Source organism: Chrysoperla carnea (assembly GCF_905475395.1).
Source record: "Chrysoperla carnea chromosome X unlocalized genomic scaffold, inChrCarn1.1 SUPER_X_unloc_81, whole genome shotgun sequence".
Classification (NCBI taxonomy): domain Eukaryota; kingdom Metazoa; phylum Arthropoda; class Insecta; order Neuroptera; family Chrysopidae; genus Chrysoperla; species Chrysoperla carnea.
Genome location: NW_025408213.1, coordinates 10,001 through 20,000, shown reverse-complemented (window position 1 = coordinate 20,000; position 10,000 = coordinate 10,001). Strand labels below are relative to the sequence as shown.

Here is a 10,000-nt window from a genome sequence, read left to right as displayed (position 1 = left end):
ATAATAAAATGGTTGCTTATTTATAAATAAAGTTATTAGTTATAATAATATTTTTAGTCGATTATGGTAAGAAATGGTATTGATAATAAATGCTCTTTAATTTATTATGTTAGAAAATTTTTGTTTTTAAATGTAATAAATTAAAGAGCTTTTTTTATGAATAAACACTTTTTGTTTCCATCTTATCAATATTGATTATAATCGCTAACAATTATTATAATGATTTTAATTGTTTTTACTTATAATCGCTACCATTGATTATACTAAAAAATGCAATCGCAATTGACAAAAATTGTTAATAATTATAATTATAATATGTTTAGTAGGCAACCTTTAAAGCAATTTATGCATAACAGGTTGCTAGCCAAATATAAACTTAATGAAGTATTATGATGGACACTTACATTCGGAATTCATATATTTAAAGAAATAATTTTGATTATTCAGATTCTATTAATATTAGCTATTGTAAATAATATTAATCAAATGAAAAGTTTTTAAATTGTTAGGATGTATTTAGCAAGTTATGCTTTCCATACATAAAATAAAAATATATTATGTATAAATAATATTAGTGCTTGTAAAAGGATTAAGATTAATAAAACTAGATATATACTCTTAATACAATAAAAAGTAATAATTTAAAAGAATGTAAAAATATTTATTTAGCTGATAAATTTAAAATGGATAATAAATTTTAAATTTTTATTAACTCTTATTTATTATATAATATTTATTTGTAATCCTTATGCAAAATAATATATGACTTGAACAACGTACATGGGGGCGTGTATACAATTAATAAATTTAGGTAGAGAAATATATTTTGAATCAATAATTTATAAGTTCACAACAGAATAGTCAGATTTTTATTGTCTATTAAATATTTTTTAGCGAATAACTATTATGTATTACTAGAATATAATAATAATTTTTTTTTTTTTTTTTTTTTTTATGTTACTTGAATGGTGTATACGTTTACACGGTGAATGTAAAAACAATTAATCAATTTATATAGAAAAATATATTATGAATTAATTATAAATAAGTTCCAATAAAATAGCCTGATTCCCATTGTGTATTGAAATTTTTTTTTAACCAATTAACTATTAATGTGAATTTGTACAATAAAAATTTTGTATTAATTCTGTAAATTATTATATATATTTGCATTATACAGTATTTAGAAGCATTTAAATGGATAAAAATTTTTTAGAAAATCTACATATGTATCACATGTATTATACCGGTACCCTGTCGCAATATAACATGTACGATTTGTATATAAAATAAAATGAAATTTTTTCCCTAAAATTTTTTAATGAATCCCGAAAAATTCTATATATTTTACCTTTATATAGTATTTAGGACTATTTAAAAGGATAAAATTTTTTTCGAAAATCTACATATGTATCACATGTATTATACCGGTACCCTGTCGCAATATAACATGTACGATTTGTATATAAAATAAAATGAAATTTTTTCCCTAAAATTTTTTAATGAATCCCGAAAAATTCTATATATTTTACCTTTATATAGTATTTAGGACTATTTAAAAGGATAAAATTTTTTTCGAAAATCTACATATGTATCACATGTATTATACCGGTACCCTGTCGCAATATAACATGTACGATTTGTATATAAAATAAAATGAAATTTTTTCCCTAAAATTTTTTAATGAATCCCGAAAAATTCTATATATTTCACCTTTATATAGTATTTAGGACTATTTAAAAGGATAAAATTTTTTTCGAAAATCTACATATGTATCACATGTATTATACCGGTACCCTGTCGCAATATAACATGTACGATTTGTATATAAAATAAAATGAAATTTTTTCCCTAAAATTTTTTAATGAATCCCGAAAAATTCTATATATTTTACCTTTATATAGTATTTAGGACCATTTAAAAGGATAAAATTTTTTTCGAAAATCTACATATGTATCACATGTATTATACCGGTACCCTGTCGCAATATAACATGTACGATTTGTATATAAAAAAAAAATATACATTTTTTTCTAAAAATTTGCATTAATTCCAAAAATTTTTTAATAATTTATTATAATTATTAATGTTTATTGAATAATTTATTATAATGCATAAATTTCATTTAATAAAATATGATAAAAGCAAAAAAAAATTTTTTTGGTCCCAAAATAAAAATTTTTAGCTGAAAAAAATTTTTTTTTAAAAATTTTTTTCTTTAAATTTTGATTATTCTGTAAAGTTTATGATGTTTAAAGCCATTTTAAACATTATCATATTTTGAGTTTGAAGCACCGGGTGTAATGTCTTTAATATATATGATGGATAGTGCGTGTAAGTTAATGAGATGAATGTATATCTATGTATAACAGTGTATTAGTGGTATTACGTTCAGCAGTCTCACACATATGATATAGTATGGTATAGTATAAGTTGTTTATTTTTCATACTGTCCGTGTATCATTCAACAAAGGTGGTGTAGAGTTGTATATGGCTTGGTATGACGTTGTTGCAATTCTATGGACACTATGATATTACGGATGCACAGATAGAGGAATAACACTTATCGTATATGTATCATTTATGTATGTTGACTGTGTAATGAATACTAAATATAATAAAATAATACACTTTTTAATAGAATAACATTTGTTTCATGTTTTAGTATGATATTAAATGGTATAGAATAGGTTGTTTATTTTTCATACTGTCCGTGTATCATTCAACAAAGGTGGTGTAGAGTTGTATATGGCTTGGTATGACGTCGTTGCAATTCTATGGACACTATGATATTACGGAATAACAGAAAGAGGAATAAAACTTATTGTATATGTATCATTTATAACGTACTTTTATGTTGACAAGAATGAATGTATATCTATATGAAATAGTGTATTTTGTGGTATTATGTTCAACAGTCTTACATATATGATATAGTATGATATAGTATAATTTGTTTATTTTTCATACTCTAAGTGTATCATTCAACAAAGGTGGTGTAGAGTTGTATATGGCTTGGTATGACGTCGTTGCAATTCTATGGACACCATGATATCACGAAAAAACAGAAAGAAAAATAACAATTATCGTATATGTATCATCTATATTATTATTGTATTTTGACTATGTAATGAATGCCAAATTTAAAAATATACACTTTCTTAATAGAATAACATTTATTTTAGTATAATATAAAATGATATTGAATATGTTGTTTAATTTTCATACTGTTCGTGTATCATTCAACAAAGGTGGTGTAGGTATGTATATGGCTTGGTATGACGCTTTTGCATGTCTATGGACACCATGATATTACGAAAAAACAGAAAGAAGAATAACACTTTTCAAATATGTATCATTTATATATTTTATTAACATGAACGCAAAATATACAAAATTATATATATATATATACTCAAAATATTCTGGATGGTAATCAGTTTGGTTTATTTTGATATTTAATATTGTATTTTGGTTTTTTTGCTAGTAATGTTTCGAATATGTATATGCTGTTATTATTTTTTAGGTGTACATTGTATTAAATTGTTATCAATTATTTAATGTATGTATATAAAATAATAGCAAAAACATTTTCAATTATTATATAAAAAATTTTTTTTTTACACATGCATATTTATTAATATATGAAATTTTATCTCAGTTTTAATAAATATGTATTGAAATGAATAATAATACAATCTTATATATATTGATAATAGTCTGGATGGTAATCAGTTTGGATTATTTTGATATTAAATATTGTATTATTATTTTTGTAAAAAAATTAATGAGAATTTTGTAAAAAAACCTCTATATGTATATCTTTTTATATCAATATTTAAAAAAAATTTTTTTTTTATTAAATTATTGATTATAAATAGAATAACATATAAATTTTTTTGTCAAAGCAAGTTCATGGGTTATAAGTTTTAAACTTTACACTCCCATATGAGCACACAATATTTATATAAAAATTATTTTTATAAATAATATTACATTGACTCACCTCATACCAAGCGAGAATATTAAGTGTTATTATAACGTTTTTTATTTAAAATTAACTTTTTAAATAAAATTAAAAAATAAATGACGCTTTCAATCTAGCGACGAGTATGAGAAAATGTTTGAAATATTTTAAGACCCATTTGGTGATGGTCTGACAAAAATCATAATTATTATTTTTTTTTTTTATTCAATAATATTTATTATGAATAACATGTTATATATTTCTTTTTGTAAAAGCAAAAAAATTATATAAATGACATAATAAAATATATATTTGAAAAAAAAAAAAATTAATAATAATATATATATCTCATATGTTTTTTCTATTAATTTTAAAACAATAGAGATATAAAAAAAAAAAAATTTATATCAGTAATGGGTGAGACCATCTGATATTTAAAATGAAATTGTAATAATATTATTATATATTAATAATTATTGTATGAAAATTTTTTTTCTTATAATAAGAAAACAAAAATATCATGTATATTATTATATATTTAATATTATAAATACAAATAGTTCCCTGGTTGATCCTGCCAGTAGTCATATGCTTGTCTCAAAGATTAAGCCATGCATGTCTCAGTACAAGCCAAATTAAGGTGAAACCGCGAAAGGCTCATTATATCAGTTATGGTTCCTTAGATCGTACCCACATTTACTTGGATAACTGTGGTAATTCTAGAGCTAATACATGCAAACAGAGTTCCGACCAGAGATGGAAGGAATGCTTTTATTAGATCAAAACCAATCGGTGTAAATTTTAATTTGCATCGTTTAATTTGGTGACTCTGAATAACTTTAAGCTGATCGCACGGTCTCGTACCGGCGACGCATCTTTCAAATGTCTGCCTTATCAACTGTCGATGGTAGGTTCTGCGCCTACCATGGTTGTAACGGGTAACGGGGAATCAGGGTTCGATTCCGGAGAGGGAGCCTGAGAAACGGCTACCACATCCAAGGAAGGCAGCAGGCGCGCAAATTACCCACTCCCGGCACGGGGAGGTAGTGACGAAAAATAACGATACGGGACTCATCCGAGGCCCCGTAATCGGAATGAGTACACTTTAAATCCTTTAACGAGGATCCATTGGAGGGCAAGTCTGGTGCCAGCAGCCGCGGTAATTCCAGCTCCAATAGCGTATATTAAAGTTGTTGCGGTTAAAAAGCTCGTAGTCGAATCTGTGTCCTACACTGTTGGTTCAATGCTCGCATTGTTTAACTAGCATGTTATGTGGGACGTCCTACCGGTGGGTGGTACAGATTATGTATAAAGTATATTTTAGTGTTATTATTTATTTAATGCATTATATATATTTTTATTATGTAATTTGTCGTAAGTGTTTAACCGTTAAGAGCGGTGGCAGCCCCCAATTGCAATCCCGTCGCGGTGCTCTTAATTGAGTGTCGAGGTGGGCCGGTACGTTTACTTTGAACAAATTAGAGTGCTTAAGGCAGGCTCAAATTTTGCCTGAATATTGTGTGCATGGAATAATGGAATAGGACCTCGGTTCTATTTTGTTGGTTTTCGGAACTCCGAGGTAATGATTAATACGGACAGATGGGGGCATTCGTATTGCGACGTTAGAGGTGAAATTCTTGGATCGTCGCAAGACGGACAGAAGCGAAAGCATTTGCCAAAAATGTTTTGATTGATCAAGAACGAAAGTTAGAGGTTCGAAGGCGATCAGATACCGCCCTAGTTCTAACCATAAACGATGCCAGCTAGCGATCCGCCGAAGTTCCTCCGATGACTCGGCGGGCAGCTTCCGGGAAACCAAAGCTTTTGGGTTCCGGGGGAAGTATGGTTGCAAAGCTGAAACTTAAAGGAATTGACGGAAGGGCACCACCAGGAGTGGAGCCTGCGGCTTAATTTGACTCAACACGGGAAACCTCACCAGGCCCGGACACCGGAAGGATTGACAGATTGAGAGCTCTTTCTTGATTCGGTGGGTGGTGGTGCATGGCCGTTCTTAGTTGGTGGAGCGATTTGTCTGGTTAATTCCGATAACGAACGAGACTCTAGCCTGCTAAATAGACGTACTTTACCGGCATCTCAAGGCCCATCGGCTGTTTGTTTCCCATTTCATTCATTTTCATGTGTGTTATGTATTGTATTTATATATGCATGTATTTTTGAGATTTAACGATCAAGATTATATTTTGTATATATTGTGCTTTATGTTGCATATGTTATGGTGTATGGGTACGCAGTTTTTTGATGTGGTTTTTACTGCCGGCGTACAAATAATTCTTCTTAGAGGGACAGGCGGCATTCTAGCCGCACGAGATTGAGCAATAACAGGTCTGTGATGCCCTTAGATGTTCTGGGCCGCACGCGCGCTACACTGAAGGAATCAGCGTGTCCTCCCAGGCCGAAAGGTCCGGGTAACCCGCTGAACCTCCTTCGTGCTAGGGATTGGGGCTTGCAATTGTTCCCCATGAACGAGGAATTCCCAGTAAGCGCGAGTCATAAGCTCGCGTTGATTACGTCCCTGCCCTTTGTACACACCGCCCGTCGCTACTACCGATTGAATGATTTAGTGAGGTCTTCGGACTGGTACGCGGCAATATTTCTGATATTGCCGATGTTGCTGGGAAGATGACCAAACTTGATCATTTAGAGGAAGTAAAAGTCGTAACAAGGTTTCCGTAGGTGAACCTGCGGAAGGATCATTAACGATATATATAAAATATATTTATTTATATTTTTTGTATTGTTTTTAAATATTCCAAAAAATAAAAATATTATTGATAAGAAATATTTTTTTTAACAAAATAACATATTAATATGTAATTTTCTCAAAATATATAATAGTAATTATGTGTTAAAAGAGATTTATTTTGGTTATGATATCATATTAAAGTAATACGCCAAACTTTTTTTATACACATAATATATCTATACATATAATATAGAGAATATTATATAAATATTAATAATATATTTGTTACATATAAAATATTTTTATATTCAATATTATTATTATTATTAAACAATAATTATTAATAAAATCTATAAATAATTTCTCTTATAAAAAAGTGAAATTAAAAATAGAATATATTGAAATTATTTGTTTATATGTATATAATCTCTATTAAGAAAAATAAAATAAGATTATAATTGATATAATCTATATTTTTATTTTTCTATGTTATATAATAAAAATAAAGAAAACACAAGATAAAATTTTTTTAAAGAATAAAATTTATTTCAAATTTAAATTTCTTTATGTTTTGTCTTGATATTTCTTTTTTTTTATTAAAAGTTATTATGTTAAAAAACAAACCCATTTGTTTTGTACCATATTAATATTATATATATTTTTATGTAGAAAATAATTTATAAAAAAAAAATAAATACATTTCTATAAAATATACCAAATATTAATTATTATATCTAGCTAGCACTAACAAAAATATCAAAAATGTTATGTATATATTTATTAATACCATAATATCTTTAATTTATATATATATATTTAAAATAAAATATATAATTTATATTCTAGAAAAATTTTTTTATTTTAAAAGAATTTATAAAGATATATAAATTAATAATTTTATTTTTTATATTAAAAATAAAGATTATTATTAATAATAATACTTACATTTAAAATTTAAAAAGATTACCCTGGACGGTGGATCACTTGGCTCGTGGGTCGATGAAGAACGCAGCTAATTGCGCGTCAACTTGTGAACTGCAGGACACATGAACATTGACATTTCGAACGCACATTGCGGTCCTTGGATACTGTTCCCGGACCACATCTGGCTGAGGGTCGTATACATTATATTAATATAATAAAAGATTATTTTACATAAAATTTTTTTTATGAAAAAGAAATTTATCAATAATTAAAAAAGAAAATTTATTTTTTCATATTTAATTAAATTGATAAATAAAATTTTTATAAAAGAAATGTAAAATTATTTATATATGAATGTTTTACGCCAAATATAAGAAAAAAATAAATATAAAATGTTTTTAATAGCATTTAAAATTTATATATTTTTTATTATTTGTCGACATTTTTAAATTAATATATCAATATTATTTTTTATCATTTATATATAATATTATAAAACTTTATGTTAATAATAATATTAATAATAAATGATATTAATAATATATTTTTAAAATATTAAATAAAGAAGAATAAACAAAAATATTATATATTAATATTTTGTTATGGAATATTTTATTTGTAATAAAATTTTCAATATACTCGAAAAAAATTAATATATATAATTATTTATTTTTTATTTTCTTCTCTTTAGATAAATATAAAAATAATATTATATAATAATATTAAAAAAATTTGAGTATGAATAATTAAGAAAATTGTTTACTTATAAAATATAACAAAAACATAATATATAAAAAAAATTTTTGTTTTAATACTTCTAAAAACTTTTACGACCTCAGAGTAGGTGAGATTACCCGCTGAATTTAAGCATATTATTAAGCGGAGGAAAAGAAACTAACTAGGATTCCCTTAGTAGCGGCGAGCGAACAGGGATAAGCCCAGCACTGAACCCCGTGGCTGATAAACAGACACTTGGGGAATGTAGTGTTTAGGAAGATTCAATATAAACCTATTGTTATATAATACATCCAAGTCCATCTTGAATGGGGCCATATACCCATAGAGGGTGCCAGGCCCGTAGTGATTATTATTGATGATAGGTGAATCTTTCCTTAGAGTCGGGTTGCTTGAGAGTGCAGCTCTAAGTGGGTGGTAAACTCCATCTAAGGCTAAATATTACCACGAGACCGATAGCGAACAAGTACCGTGAGGGAAAGTTGAAAAGAACTTTGAAGAGAGAGTTAAAGAGTACGTAAAACCGTTCAGGGGTAAACCTGAGAAACCCGAAAGGTCGAAAGATGAGATTCATTTACTTTTTATCGTTAATCAACCAATTTGTACTAGCATGTGACAAAAATTTTTATTAGGAATTTATTTTTAGTAAAAATATATGCACTGCTGTATATTGTTAATTGTATGATAACGAGGTATGCACTTCTCATCTTGTAGGACGTTGCGACCCATTAAATATTAATCTATAGGCATTGGTGCGTTGATTAATGTACAATATTATTTTTTGATAATATTTTGTGTATGTTAAACGCCTATGTTTCTTGATTAATTGTTTGATGGTATTAATTATAAATTGATATTGAGTCGCGTTATTAACGCGTTCAGATCCACCACGAGTATAAATAGGTTTTTTTATTAAAACATATTATATATACGGATTTTATGCCGTTATATGATACTATTTAACTGTCAGTAGGTGTATGATAATGAACTGGCTCATTTTTTTTTATTAAAAATTTATCTGTCAGCGACGATATAGCTTTGGGTACTTTCAGGACCCGTCTTGAAACACGGACCAAGGAGTCTAGCATGTACGCAAGTCATTGGGAATAAAATATTTTTTCATCGAAATATTTATAAATTTTATGAAACCCAAAGGCACAATGAAAGTAAATATTATTTATATTTTTTTATAAATGATAAAAGGAGGATATATTTATATTATGTATTAAATATCGCACTCCTAGGGCGTCTTATATTATTATAATTTAGTTTTCGGATTATATTATAATAGAGGCGCACCTAGAGCGTACACGCTGGGACCCGAAAGATGGTGAACTATGCCTGGTCAGGATGAAGTCAGGGGAAACCCTGATGGAGGTCCGTAGCGATTCTGACGTGCAAATCGATCGTCGGAACTGGGTATAGGGGCGAAAGACTAATCGAACCATCTAGTAGCTGGTTCCCTCCGAAGTTTCCCTCAGGATAGCTGGCGTTCATTATATAAGAGTCTCATCCGGTAAAGCGAATGATTAGAGGCCTTGGGGCCGAAACGACCTCAACCTATTCTCAAACTTTAAATGGGTGAGATCTCTAGCTTGCTTAAAAACATTATTTATAATGTGAAGCTATGAGAATATATTTTTTATATATGGATCAGAGTGCCAAGTGGG

The 10,000-nt window shown here is 27.7% G+C and overlaps 3 non-coding genes across 3 annotated transcripts in view; all 3 read left to right on the top strand.

The window, feature by feature from the left end:
* The first annotated feature begins 4,528 nt into the window (after nt 1-4,528).
* Nucleotides 4,529-6,684, top strand: LOC123304707. Its single transcript, XR_006536700.1, has one exon. It is a non-coding gene; the product is annotated as a small subunit ribosomal RNA (ribosomal RNA).
* Nucleotides 6,685-7,635: 951 nt separating this feature from the next.
* Nucleotides 7,636-7,790, top strand: LOC123304706. Its single transcript, XR_006536699.1, has one exon. It is a non-coding gene; the product is annotated as a 5.8S ribosomal RNA (ribosomal RNA).
* Nucleotides 7,791-8,425: 635 nt separating this feature from the next.
* Nucleotides 8,426-10,000, top strand: part of LOC123304704 — a 4,577-nt gene continuing 3,002 nt past the window's right edge. Inside the window, exon 1 of the ribosomal RNA XR_006536698.1 lies at nt 8,426-10,000. This exon is cut by the window's right edge and continues 3,002 nt beyond it. This is a non-coding gene — a ribosomal RNA (large subunit ribosomal RNA).